The sequence below is a fragment of the Pygoscelis adeliae genome, unplaced genomic scaffold (genome assembly GCF_000699105.1).
Source record: "Pygoscelis adeliae isolate BGI_AS28 unplaced genomic scaffold, ASM69910v1 Scaffold167, whole genome shotgun sequence".
Lineage (NCBI taxonomy): Eukaryota > Metazoa > Chordata > Aves > Sphenisciformes > Spheniscidae > Pygoscelis > Pygoscelis adeliae.
The window spans coordinates 4,009,788-4,024,211 of record NW_008825428.1 but is presented as its reverse complement, the minus strand read 5'-3'; positions in this window follow the sequence as shown (position 1 = coordinate 4,024,211).

Genomic DNA, 14,424 nt, shown 5'->3' with positions numbered 1-14,424 from the left:
AAAGAGTGTGCATGTATAATTTCAATTTCATCTGTTCATTTTTTATTTCACTTTAAACAGACACTTTGCAGAAATACAGGAGAAGTTAATGCTAGAGAAACAATTTTCGTTACAATTCCTCCAAGAACAGGCAATAAGGATAGCCAATATATCCTGCTAATCTCTTCAATTAATCTAGACTGAGATTTAGTTATTGTATAAGACAAATGGCAGCCACAGTGAGATCTCATCCTTGTTTTAATGGGCTGATTATGGTACGCTCCATATTTTGGGACCCAAATGAACAGACTGCTTTTGTTCCGTTTCTTCTCAACTGTGTAGCAGATTTCTCTGGCCAGTTGTGCCTGAGTCACCATTTACCTTGCAGTAGCACAGAGAACATAACCCTGCCATGATCTGTGCCCTGGGAAGAATTCAGTATGACTGGAACAGATGCCATCTCCTGTCAGAAAATAGTTAGCTCTTGCCTGAGCATCAGCTCTTCCTCTCCCGTCCATCCCTTCTGATCACATTCGGAAGGGATGGACGGTTTTTCACATTTACGGTTGGACTCGATGATCTTGGAGGTCTTTTCCAACCTTAATGATTCTATGATTCTATGATTCAACTGGCTGTTCAGTTGTAGACTGATGATCAGATATGACATGAACTGGTGGCCAAATTCCAGTCTTCATATATGGTACTCGCAGGGTAAGATCTTTAAGTTTGTAGAGGAACCTGAATGAGACCCTTGTCAACAATATCAAAGGAAAGGACCAAGACCAATTGGATTCAGAAGTTATTCTTTCCTCTGCAGAGAAATTTGCCTCAGCTCAGGTCTTTGGCAAGGCAGGGAGGAGAAGTTTTCATTGTTAGTGTCTGTTGGAATTTGTTTCTTAGACTGCCAAACTTCTGACTTCAAGAAATTGATTTTAAGCTCATAGTGCCTTTTCAGAGTCTAGATTCTATGCATGGATTGAAACATGAAGAGGTTTAGAGTATAAAATATTAACAGTATGAAGGAGAAAGATACTTAACTTTTGAAAAGTGCCAATTACCTTCAGCTTCCTTTTATTTCACAGGGAATCCTGGGTCCCTGAGATATTTCAAAAAGGAGGCTACGTGGCTTTGGTGCAGGACATAACTGGTCAAAATAGACAATAATTTTAAATTTAAAGGAAAAATAAGATAAATGCTTCCTATTAGTTGGTGTCACTGCAATACCTGTTCAGTACTTCAACTGTCATGTTCTTCCCTTTGCCAAATGCTACACATCATATAGTCCACCCTGGTGAGGCTGAAATTGACCATCATTAAAAAATTAAAGTTTAGAACACAATATTGCACTGAAAAAATATAAAATTGTATAATTTTGTAATTGCTTAAAATTTTAATTTGTGAATTTGAGCAATAAATCCTTTTTGTGACAAATTTCAAAGCATAAGTAGTGAAATATATTTCATTGGCTTTTTATAAGGAAATTTATCACTGGTTGTTATTATACATGCTTTGTTGTGATGCCTGAAGTGTTAAATATTGCAGTTGGCAAGAAGAGAATGTTTAAGAAAGCATTTAGAGAAAACTACCGCATTAAAAATACCATTTTAGCTTGACACTACTAGCGAGATGGCTTGACTGAAATGATATTTTTTCTCCACTTTACAAAGCATTTACAAATTCTATTTAATTGTACTCTTTTGTGCCTATCTTGCACAGAACAATTACATTCTTTCTCACAGGCTTACAATTATTAGTGATATGTGAGTGAATTGCCAACCTGGTGCATATTGTAAAGGACACAATTCCTGTTCCAAAGGACAAAAAGCCTCATCATTGTATTGTGCCTTTTAAATAAGCTCTCCATAGAAAATTGTCTGAGTGTACATAGAAGCAAAGCAAACTACCAATGAGACGACAATGAAGTTCTGTGGAATCAGCTCAGCTGGACCAGGGTCCCTCGGCTGGAAAGATCGTGCTTCAGATTTCTTCAGATCGTGTGCAATGCTTCAAATGAACAGCTGAGGAGAATACTGCAGGCAGTTCTTCCACTGTTAAGGCTAATTTAAACGGCTTCCATAGCACTGCACACTGTAAAACAATACATGTTAGTGCCTGCAGTTTAGGAGTCAGTCCTGCTGTTGTCTTGATCTCTGCTTGCCATTAGGAACACACTTTTCATTTCAAGGGTACTGCAGCAATGGCCAGGCTGCCCAGAGACTCTGTGGAACCTCCACCCCCGGAGTTTTTCAACATTCAGGTACACAAAGCTCCAGCTGACCTGCCTGGTGTTGGCAGTGCTCCCACTTCAGGAGGTAGTCTGGAATAGGAGACCCCCAGATGTCCCTTCCAAACATTTATGGGATTCCATAATCCTAAATTACCTGCCTGCAGGGAATTACCAGTGTAGGTGTGCTGTTCCAAGACGACTGAAATACGTGAATCGTTCTTTTTTCTTTTTCTTTTGAATGAAAAAAAAAAAAGTAGAAATAGATAGTTTTTCAAGAAATGATAGATAAATACAAATTGCTTTTATTTCAATGGCTTTAGGAAAGTCCAAAACAGTATCCAAGGCAGAATCCTGACTAAAAACATTGACTCAAAACAACATTTATTTTGTAATGACAGCACAGATAACTCTTTCATTAGTGACAGTAGTGCTTTATGGTTTATTACAGTGAAAGAGACATTCATTTTAATGATATTTTCTCTTTCTAACGACAGTATTGTAGGCTTAAAATAGAATCATACTCCTGCCTACAAAGATGTTTTGCTGAACACAGATAAATTGAATGTCTCTTTGACTGGACAGATGAACATACTGAAACTATAGTTCAAACAACTCTTATGAGCTATCTGAAAGGATTATCAACTCTGTAACTCTAAACTCTTGGACATAGTCATCTTGAGCTCATATTGGCCAAAGTACATTTAATTGTGAAGGAAACAGGTGCAGATCCCATGCATCTGCCACTGTTCTATGTGATCCATCCACTCTTTACTTTATGGAAAGGAATAATATACTTTGACAACAAAGATTATAGCTACAATGGTAATTTCATTCTAGATCAAAAGAGTAGCCTTAAGGGAAGATACTTCCTCCCACTCTCATACTCAAAATAAATAAATGTATACCCAATTGCATGGAGAATGATCTATATCTAGATGACATTACATCATTATGTCAATGAAAGCCTTAAGCAACTTTTTAAAAAGCAACTGTCAGATATGTGATTAAAAAAAAAAAGTGTTTCTTTTTCTTCTTGCTTTTTTGCCATTGTAAATTGATGGATCCTTTTGGGTTCATTAGGAGTTCACTGGACAAATAAGAGAAACTGCTTTAGATGAAGCTGAAGGTTTTGCATCATGTTATGAATTTCATTGATAATGTGAAAGTTAGCGAAATAATTAACTCTACCTCTAGCCTACTCTAGCAAATAAAAATTTTATTCTTTTATAGTGTATTAATTTTATCTAATTAACTAGATTTAATATGAAATTTAAATTAGGACAGGAGCATTCACACACATGATCTACTGAATCCATTATGATTAACTATTTCTAATTAAAAATGCTGTCAAAAATCATACTAGCAACATGTCACTTTGCTTTTTATTATTAAACAACAATAGACTGAAGAAACACTTTTTCTTTTATAATTGTGATGAGGTAGCATTTAAAATTAGTATATTATTTGAAAGTGTAAATTACAAATTGACAATATCTGGTAAATTAATGAAGGTTGATATGACACTGATAATAAGATCAAGGTTATAGATTTTGACGTAAGTCCTTTATAGAGAATAAAAATAATATTGCTTAATCTATGACTAAAATTGACTGTATCTTAATACCTTTTGAACTTTGCAAGAAGACTACCATGGTACAGCAGTGACTTTGAAAAGAATTATACCAGAATTGTTATACCATTACAGACTTAATAATTTATCATGTACTATTGTAACTTGTCTTTATAAGCAGATACAGTGCAAATTTTAAAAAAAGAAATAATTGGTCATTTCCATTTTTATCCAGAATTATTAAAATTCATAAAATTACTAGCTAGTAAATTTATTATGATCTAATTATATTAATATTTGGCATACACTAGTAAGCTTTATAAATAATACTTTGGGACTTAGCAGGAAAAGATTAGCAATTCATTCTCAGACCTCAATATATTTTTTTTTGCTGAACAAGAGCTTGCATTTGATTGATTATGATGAGATTGAAAAACACAGTTTTATGACAGCAGAAGTGACCATTTTATGACCATACTTCACTGGTGAAATTTTAGCATCAAATGAATGGGAGAATAAAACAAACACTTCATTTCCACCTGCTGGTATTAATGTTTACCTAACAAAAAAACAACCATAGCTAAAAATAAAAATCTTCTAGCTTTTCAAAGCTATGTTATTTTTAAAGGTTAATTTTCAAGAAAAAAATTCAATAAGTAGAAATACATTCAGCTGTGCTCATTAGGTTTATACTGTCACTTTTTGAGCAAACTGCTCAATAGGAAGTCCCTTCTTCCAGAGATCATTATCAGCATGACTACATGTTGTTAGTGTTGTTAGCATAAGGTTAAAATAATCCTTAACCTTTCTGGTTATTTAAGTAAATGTAAATATTGAATACAAAACAAAGGTTTCCACCAAAAAAAGTAAATGAACATACTTGTATCAAAACCTAAAAAGTGTGCCATTCTGTTAAAATTCTATCCATCTGTTTACAAGTTACCTAGGGGTTTCATTATTTTCAAGGTACTCTTATGGGTAATGGTAGAGCATATGATTTTTAAATGATTTAGTAGGAATCCAGAGAGACAGGAAAAACAAAGGATGCAATTAGAGGTGGCAACTATCGATTAAAAATCCTTATCCAGTTCACTTAAAGAATAGAAAATGATAAATGACATGATTTTATCATTGGACAGAATGTCAAAAAAACGTTGTTGTTTCACGTATATCTCTAGTGTGAACTTCTCTGGAGAAGCTCAGAAGGCTTTTTGATGCCTGAGAAAGAGCAAAATAATGTTATTAGTGTTTCACAACAGAGGTGTGAGAAGGTAACATCAGGTACAAAAAGAGAGGAAACTAAAGGCACGGGTGAAAAATCCATCTGACTCTGTGACCTTCTCTATAAAGGCCCCTTAAATAATATTTTAAAGAAATAGAGCGATGAAAGGATGGATTTTGCAAAGTTGTTGCTAAATATTCATTATTTTATTCTATTTTACAATTTTACTATGAAAGGTATACAGTTCCAAGAATACAAATGTTAATAACTCATTTTCATTGCCAAAATAAGAACTCAGGAGGCCAAATTAATCTCTGGCACAGCACTAATGAATGCAGTGAAATCACAGAAGGGGTGATCATAATGTTTGATGGATTTCAAATTTTGGCAAAATAATTTCTCCCAAACCTCATTACTTAAAATGCAGAGTGGGAAAAAAAAAACCCACAAAAACCCCAAACAAACAAACAAAAACAAACGTCAAAAAAACTACAAAAACAAGGGAATTAGGAAATGAATGAAAGTTTTGGGGTTTGGACTATATTAAAGCAAAACAAACAGAACAAATCATGAAGTAGACAGACTCCCCACTCCTGGTTCCTAAACAACAACAAAATGGCAAATGAAAAGAGAACAAGGCAAAAAATTCAGGTAACTTAAATAGAAGTCTGGATATAGTGATCCTCTACTCTAGACTACTGTTAATCATGAGCAACTGCTTTGCAGCCAAGCAATAAAACCAGTGTAGTGGGCCAATAATCCATAAAACAGGTGAACTGTAAGTCTCTCATACAAAAGTGAAGTTCCAGATTAAACAACTGTCAAAATATTTCTCCATGTCTAGCGTATTAATAGTGAATCAACCTTTTTTCTGATTTTTTTTACATACTATATTAGCCTCTTCTGCCTGACAAGGAACAATGCCAGAGCTGAGCATAACCTGCTTCATTTCCACTTCATCTAGTGCCAAAAAACAGGCAGTCCCTGGAATGTACAAGGACGATCCACTCTTCCTGGCAACATCACAGTTTAAAAAACACAACAGAATATAAAAATATCTTAGTCAAGACTTATGTAGAATTAAATGAGTTTTTTGAGTGGATTGGCAGTGGGCTGGGAACTTCCAATTTGCATTTGCAGCTCAGCAGAGGAAGCAGTTCCTCCATACTGTGCATCAAGTGTGTCATTGTGTCATTCTTTACATAGTTTTTATACCTACTTTTGGGGGGGGGGATCTTGATCTTGATTCTGGAGACAATGCAATCAGACACCACAGTCAATGCAACTCAGCATACTGATTTGAAAAATCATTGCTAGTCGCACTAAAGAAGCTAATGGAGGGCTCAAAAGATCTAATTTTAGTTTTATATTCTGGCAGGTTTTTATGCATGATTCCAGTGAAATGTCAGTATTTCTGTTACCCAATTGTAAAATGGAGGTAATAATACTTCTCTGCATCTTTAGAGCATTATGCAAAATTCTGAAGTGCTACCACGCTAAGGAAAAATACCTTAAACAGATTTGGCTTCTTGTTTTTAACAGGCACTGCTGTTAAGCAAATAGTATGGGAGTCTGGATATTACCCGCTGGGGCCAAACATTCATCTTCCTTCCACCAGCATTCAGAAAAAGGCAGAAACTTCATTTGCTTAAAGCTGCTTTGGTTTTCACCTGCTTTATTATGGCCCTTATGAGATGCACCACTTTTTATACTCAAATCTGCTAAAAGAGCCTCCTGGGATCTCTCAGTCTGTCTAAAATCAAGGCTTCAGTGTCCATGACGTACAGTGACCACCACAAGACATGAGTGAAATTTATAAATTCTTTCATGTATACCACGTCCAAATGCATTAATTCCTTTTAATTCATGCTTAAACTACCCCTTTCCTTACTGACAGGGAGCAGAAAATCAGGGAAATCTATATTCAGGGAGAGACTTGTATGGCACTGTAGCAGGCCCTAGAAAGACAGCATGTTAGGAACCAGTGTTCATTGTACTTTCCAGCAAAAACTTTCAACATGATCTAGTCAGTGCTTTTAAGTGCACATAGGTGGTTTTAAGTTCATATAAGGGAAATGCTTATGGTACAGTGAAAGTTACTGTTTTGATCTTGCATTTACCAAATTTAAAGTTTTCGTAGTACTTTTCAGGGTAAGGCTCCAGCAAGAAGAGGAAAGACATGCAAATATTTCAAAAAGGAATAAGTTGCTATATTGAAACCTTGAAAAATATTTCCTCTTCGGTGTTATCTTTAGTACTTAACTAGGATCAGGAAGAGTTTTCACTGACTTAGAACAGACTAAAATTAAACTATTTTCATTATGGTTAGAAAAAAATATTAACAAACAATGTTTTGCACCTCTAAAAATTGTTTTTTGAAAAGTACTAGGTTATATTTTAAAATAATTTACAAAAATATGGCATGTGTGAAGTAGTCATATAGTTATTACACTAGTTATGCTGCTCAGTGTGGATTACAAGAGCAGACCCTCTGAGCAATTGTTAAGCTCAAAATGTTCTTCATGGGCAAAGAAGCAGCACACCCTGTATGTAAGTAAAGCCAAAAAATTGTTGTTAGAATAACTGAAACCTTAAGAGTCTAATCATTATTAGTCCAGATATAATTGTAACAGAAAAAGAAAGAATAATAATGTAGTTAAAATTGTTATACACACTTTTTTGCACTTCTACTCTTTTTCCTGGTCTTATGCTCCCCTGTACTCCTCCATGCCACACCCTGGGTCTCCTCTTCTCAAGGCCCCCGATATCGCATTAGGCCTGTACATCTCTACACTACATCATTGCGTTATAAATACTTTATTCTACCTACAACAACCGCTTGTTACTGCTACCTGCATAAAACTAACTGTGTATACTGAAAACTGCATAAAACCATATATGGCTGTACCATACACAGCTAAAAAGGAAAAGAAATTAGCCTTAGACACAGGTCAATTAGAGAAATTGCTGTCACAGCTAAGCCAAGTAAAATGAAGCTGTGGGCAGGTCAAGAAAATTTCACATGGAGCAAGACTGACAAATGCCAGTCCTGAGACCTTGCAAACTCTGTACAAACCTTATGACCTGTACCAAGCCATCACAGCACTGTATTAGTGGGTTACATGATTACACATTGCACATTTTTTCAGGGGCTGTGTCTCTATCTGTTCTTTATACTAGTTTATTAGAGAACTTGCATCACATCTCAAATGGTAAATTAATTTTGTGTGTGTGTGTCCCCAAATACTGCAGCGTTGGGTTTGGCTGTTTGTTGTTTGGGTTTTTTTAAACAACCAAAAGGAGTGTATACACTTGTCTATACACTTGTCTTTCTTGTCTGTACAAGAAAGCTTTATCCTCAGTCTGTTGTGATCTTAAAGCCCAGGCCAGTAAGTTTATAACAGGTACCATCGTAAGGGTACCAGAGGCAACTTTGCTGAATCTAAAAAATAGTGTGGCCAGCACTGGAACATAAGTGCTACTTAATGCAACTTTGAAAGGAAATTTTGCTGCCAGCAAGACCATTAACTGTTAATAAGAAATGTGAAAGAGGAAGGTGGCCATGAGATACTTTACAGAGATCTGGAAAATAATGTCCACGTGAAAACTCAGGTCTTGTTAACTTCAATGAAATCTGCTTCATTAGTAACAATTCTTACTTGCAATGTATAGGCTCGACAGTCATGCTGCTCTGTATTTCAGAAAGAGACAAACCAGTCACAACTCACAATTAGGTGAGTGCCTAAGTTCTAAAAATAGGAATTCCACCACACAGAATCAGCAAGATTTCTGCTAAATTTTCAATACAAAGTGCAATGTAAAATTAACTTTTCCCTCTTTCTTCACATCCTTCTTTTTTTTATGAATTCGTTATAACTAATCATTTTGTTACGACTATTTTGTACATGGGATCTTTATGCCCCACTATGTCACGAAAATGTTTCTCTAGCTGTAGTTTAATATGCCATCCTTTTTCCCTCTAATCAAAACTCTTTTCTATGCTCATTCTTCTTCAAGCCTAGACGTACAAGCAGACCACTGAAAGCCATCCTTTTTTCCTGCCTTTTAGTGTATTCTGCCTAAAAAATCTTCTTTTTTAATTTCCCATAGCACTTAATAAATTTTATTTTGGGCACCTTCCTCTTTCCCACTCTGTCATCTGATTCTCATCTCTAACTGTTGCTAGCACTTTGTTTCAAGCTAAGCAAAAGGAAATATCTGCTACTAAATTGAATGTACTTTCTAATTTCAAAATATATACACAAGGTAATCTCAATATATGCTTTCCTTTGTTCAAGGATAAGAAGCAAAGAACATCTTGGGACAAGGAAATCAGCCTGGGAATATGTGTTAATATTGAGTCTTATTATATGTTTTTATTATTTCTAGTCTCCCAGGTGTGCACTGCCTCTTTCAGATAGAAAAAAGTGACAGACCTCTGTCATTCGGATCTTACACTCTAAATTAAACATGGCAAAGTTTATACTGCATACTTGTGTTGAGAGAAACCATGGGGAAAAGGAAGATGAAGGTTAAAGCAGTGAGAAATTATGAGCTAAGAACTTAAAATCGTTCTCGTGAGTATATTGAAAAAAGTTGGGAAAAAAGAGATCCTTCTTACTTATACCATAATATAGTAGAACGTCCTAGGCATTAAAAAAGAGTGGAGGTTTCAAAGGACATCCTGGAAATATGGCATTGGTAGCTTTTTAGTAGTACTAACAATTCTCAGTTTGGATACTTGAAGCTTCTGTTACAATGCAGTAAGGAAAAGGGTGGCAAAACTGGGTGGGCTTAGGTACAGTGGGCTGAAACTGAGGTATGCAGTGTCATGACATCTGTGTTTCTGATAGAGAATCCTCCTCAAGTCGAAAAGATTTTCTACCCTGAATGCTCCTTTCAGCCTATACAAAGTTTCTAAAAAACAGAAATCCAGAACAGCATGCACAGGATCTGTAATACTGCTGTGCAGATTAAATTGAGCAGCCAATTTATAGAGGATATCATGGCAGTATAATAGGATCTCCTATAACAGGGCATCATTAAAGGTTATAAACTCGTATCTGCAACATTTGACTGCCTTTTTAGAAGTCTACAAGTAATTAATAAGATGTAGTTTAATTAATGTGGTTCAGTGTTAGCAATTTACATGTTTGCATTAATGAATCATCTAAGATAATATATTAATAGCCCAAATTATCTTCTCAGGAGTGTGTGCAGTTATGTTGGCATAAACCTGGAAGACCTTGATTGACCTGTCAATTTAATAACGAATACTTGCTGAAGTATATTATGTGCAGTTATAATTTTTGTTAATGTTTTCCTATGTCTACTTAGAGAATTCTCATGCATTCAGTCTTAGCTCTCTTTCACATAAAATCAAATGTGGTCCACAGTGTGACCAAAGGACTGGGGGCAGAGGGTCCAATTGAATACAAATTGAGGAGAATACAGCTACTCCACTGGAAACAAGATTTTTGTTTCTTCCATAAATAAAGCTTTGTGAGACCTAATAATCCTTCTTTCCTATAACCTTCTCTTTTCTGTGCCTTTTGCAAACTCCGTGCAAATATTTCTTCCATTGTGATGACTTTGAGAAATAGTAAGAGAGTTCTTCACAAGAATGCTTTAGGCTTCATTTTTATTTTCAAGATTTATCATTGTCTTAATTTGGGTCTACAGTGAAAGAGAAATGATATATTTATCCCTACAGATAGGAGTTACTTTGGCCCATGTTTTTTTCTGGAAGGTACAAGTACCAAATATCCATTCCTCTGTCTCACTCAGCATCTTTTTTTAATAACACTTAGCAAGCATCATACAAACAGTCCTTCATCTGTATTGATTGTAAACTAAACAAGTTTATTAACTAAATATAACACAACGGAATTTTAAAAAGGCATTAGTGCTTCAGCATTATCTGGAGTCCATTTGACAAGTAGCTTCATAAACAAAACCCTCAGCTGTATTGATCTGAAACTCAGAAAAGCGGAAAAGAGAGGTGAATTTATCTGCGATTTCTAGTAAAAAGATGAAAGAGAAAGGCTGGCTAACTATTGGAGAAGTATTAGTTGGACACATACAGCCTGAGCCTTTCCACAGGCAGAGCTGTAACCTTTCCCAACCTTGACTGTAACAGAAGAGGAACAGAGCACTAGATCATCCTGCAAAACAACTTGCCATCTCTGGAAATGGGATCACCCGTTCTTTTGGTTTTAATAATACCTCTGGTACAAACTCTTCCACTTTCCAAAGGAGACTCTTAAAGCTTGACTTCTTGCTATTAAATTTCCATCTAGCTTGAATTTAACAACTTGCAAACTGAATGATAACTTTAATAAATTCAGAGTATGAAAAATGTTTTGGCCAATTCCCTTTTTCAGAAGAAAGAAAAATGTTTCAGTGCTGCCAAATCATCTTTATTTCTTTCTGATTTTCAGTTGTGTTTGATATGGGACTGATTGAGGAAGAGGAAAGAAAAAAGTAGAAGAACAAATTGTCTTTAGCACTGTTTAATTTTTTTAAATTTTTTTCAAAAATCTTTAAATGGAAAAATAATATATTTTGATATTATTATCAAAATAATAATAAAATGAAAATAATTTAATAATCTAATAGTCATAATAATCTAATGATCCTAAATATGAAAAACTAAGTGGGCTTTATAAAATATTTCCTTCAGCTGCAAACAGATTATTTTACTCAGGGAAAAAAAGAAGAAAAGACTTTGGGTTGGCCTGAAATTAATATTTAAAAACATTTGGAGCTACAGTGAACCAAGTTCCACAAAGCACAGTAATAAAAATCTATCTTTATGAGAGATACTGTTCTCATCTGAAACATGAGAGCTATAGGTGGTACTGCTTCTCCATGTACTCTAATATCAACTATACTCTCAAATAAATTCTAACTTTCTGTTTGAATTTGTGTGGCTTCATCTTCCTGCCAGCTGTCTTTGTTATGCCCTTTCCTGCTAAATTAATGAATCTTTTATTTTCACCCTGTGAAAATATTTATGGACTGTAATCAAATCACCTCTTCATTTTGACAAGATAAATAGATGGGGTGCTTTCAGTCTCTCCAAATCCATCAAACTAATGTCCTTATGTCTCCTTATTTACCTTATTCTTTCTTTTAAAGGTAATCGTCACAAATAGTTTTCAATATTGGCCTGATCTATACTATATATGTATAGTAAGCCAATATATAGTAAATATTTATGTATAAATATTTAGAGATAAAAACAGGTAATTGCCTTCCTAGTGCTATCCCCTGTTTATACACCCAGGAATTGCATTAGGCCATACCTATGCGATGTGATGCACAAAGTGTTTGATGTCCGCGCCGACCCCTAATTTTAGTTTATGTATATTGCCTTCCTCTTTGAAAGTAGGACCACCATTTCTGTGCATGGGACATAGTTTTGCATTCAGCTACTTTAGAAGTGCACTTGGTTTTGTTTGGTTTTTTAATCAAAAAACTGTCTCGTGAGGTGGCCACTGACATTGCTGTGAATATAATGTCCCAAATAAGGCCTTGGTCAACAGGCAGTCACAGCCCAAAAATGGCAAACTCAAAAATTTAATAAACTGCTTCTTGACCAATTCTCCTCAGATTCTGAGAACAGAGTGTTAATCCCTGAAGTGCCATGTCTGATAATCCAAAGGAGTTACAGACAAATACTTACACATCACTCAATTCATAGGAAACTCACAATTATTAATGCAAACTTCCTTCTGAAGGTTGCTTACTGACATAATTTGCTGACATTTAAAATTACAAGCATAATACAGAATTGTCATTTTTGCCACAAAAATATTTCAATTAGAAAATGCAGTAGGAGGGAGAGTGGAATCTCAGTAGGAAGAGATAATATGTGCTGCAGTGTCTCGGAACAATAGAATTCAATCTCAGTAGGAAGTCTTTTTTTAGAACATCCTCCCTTTTGTGTGATTGTCTTAAGAATGTTATTTAAATGTTTCTCTACAAAGGAAACAAAAATTAAAAATGGGCTAGATTGGGCCAAAACCTATTTATTCTATTCACACAAGGAGACTTGTTCCTCTGGAAGCCAATAAAACTTCTCAGATATGAATGTCAAATGCAATGTAGTCCATAATTAATTGATTTCTTTTTATGTGGTCACCTTAGTTTGCAAAGAAGTATGTTTTGGATTAAAAAAATAATTAAAATTCAGTGTTGTTGCATACTCTGCTGCAAATGCAGAAACTCCACTGAAGTCAAGGATCTTCTCTGGATTTCAATCAGGATAGTTCTAGATTGGTGTAACTGGCCTCCCATTTCCAAAAACATTTGGAGGAAAATGGAAAGCATCAATGATAGAAATGGCGGAAGAAACAAACAGAGCAACTAAGCTTAAACCAGTAAATTGACATCACATAAAAATCTCTCTCTTTCATCACCAGAACACGTAAAAGCTTAAAATTTCAAAATACTTATAATATTTTTTTTCTGTTTTTTTTTTTACTAATACCTATTTATGAAGCAACAGTTAAGGGACATGCACCTAGGTAGCTAGGTAACACACCATTAACTGGAAATTATTGGCAGAACAAAACTTTCAACCTATTTGTCTAAAGCTGTGTTTGTCTCCAAAACCACTGGATCATCACTGCAATACTGATTTTTAGCTCTGTCTGAATGGAGAGGCAGAAATATATGTAGTTGGGAACTGTGGCCTTTGTCTTTACTGAAACAATCTTTACTTCAAAATATTTCAAACTGTTCTAAAATGTGGTAATTCACCTATTTAAATATGTAACTTCAGTAGGCCCTTCCACATTTTGTGTTCAGATTCTTCTTCATTTTTCTCTTTCCAGTGAGAAATAAAACCATGTGACAAGGAAATTTTCTGGTGCTCTTTGGTATGTTTCTGTTTTTCTCACCAGTATTTTGCTCCTTTCTTCAGGAAGGACATGTTTGCTCATGCGAATATTAGCTTGTTTCTTCAGAAGAAAAAACAGAAAGAAGTCATGATGAAGGTGAAGCATGAGACCAAAGAAGCGTGGGACCAAATCTCACAACTGCTTGGCTGGAGAAATACTTTCTGAACTCATGTAAATGGAATATAATTGGGAAGGCAATACAACACTTCAAAAAGGTTTACATGATTTTGGTTGACTATTTTTAAATAAAATTAGCAAGAAGCTGAAGTTTTTTAAAGTTCTATGAGCTTTTTTAGGGAGAGGTGTCATTATGGGTTTTTTGGAAGAGTATACAGGGTCCATTGAAGCTATTTTAGCTGAATTTTACAAACACGTAAGATCCTGCAGGAACTCAGTTAAAAGCTCATTGGCTGACTTTTCTTTTTAAAGACTTTGGCAGATTTATAATCACGTGCTGATACCTACTGTTCTGCAAACATTTCAGCAAGTGATAATTACATCTCTGTTCAGTAGATCCTTT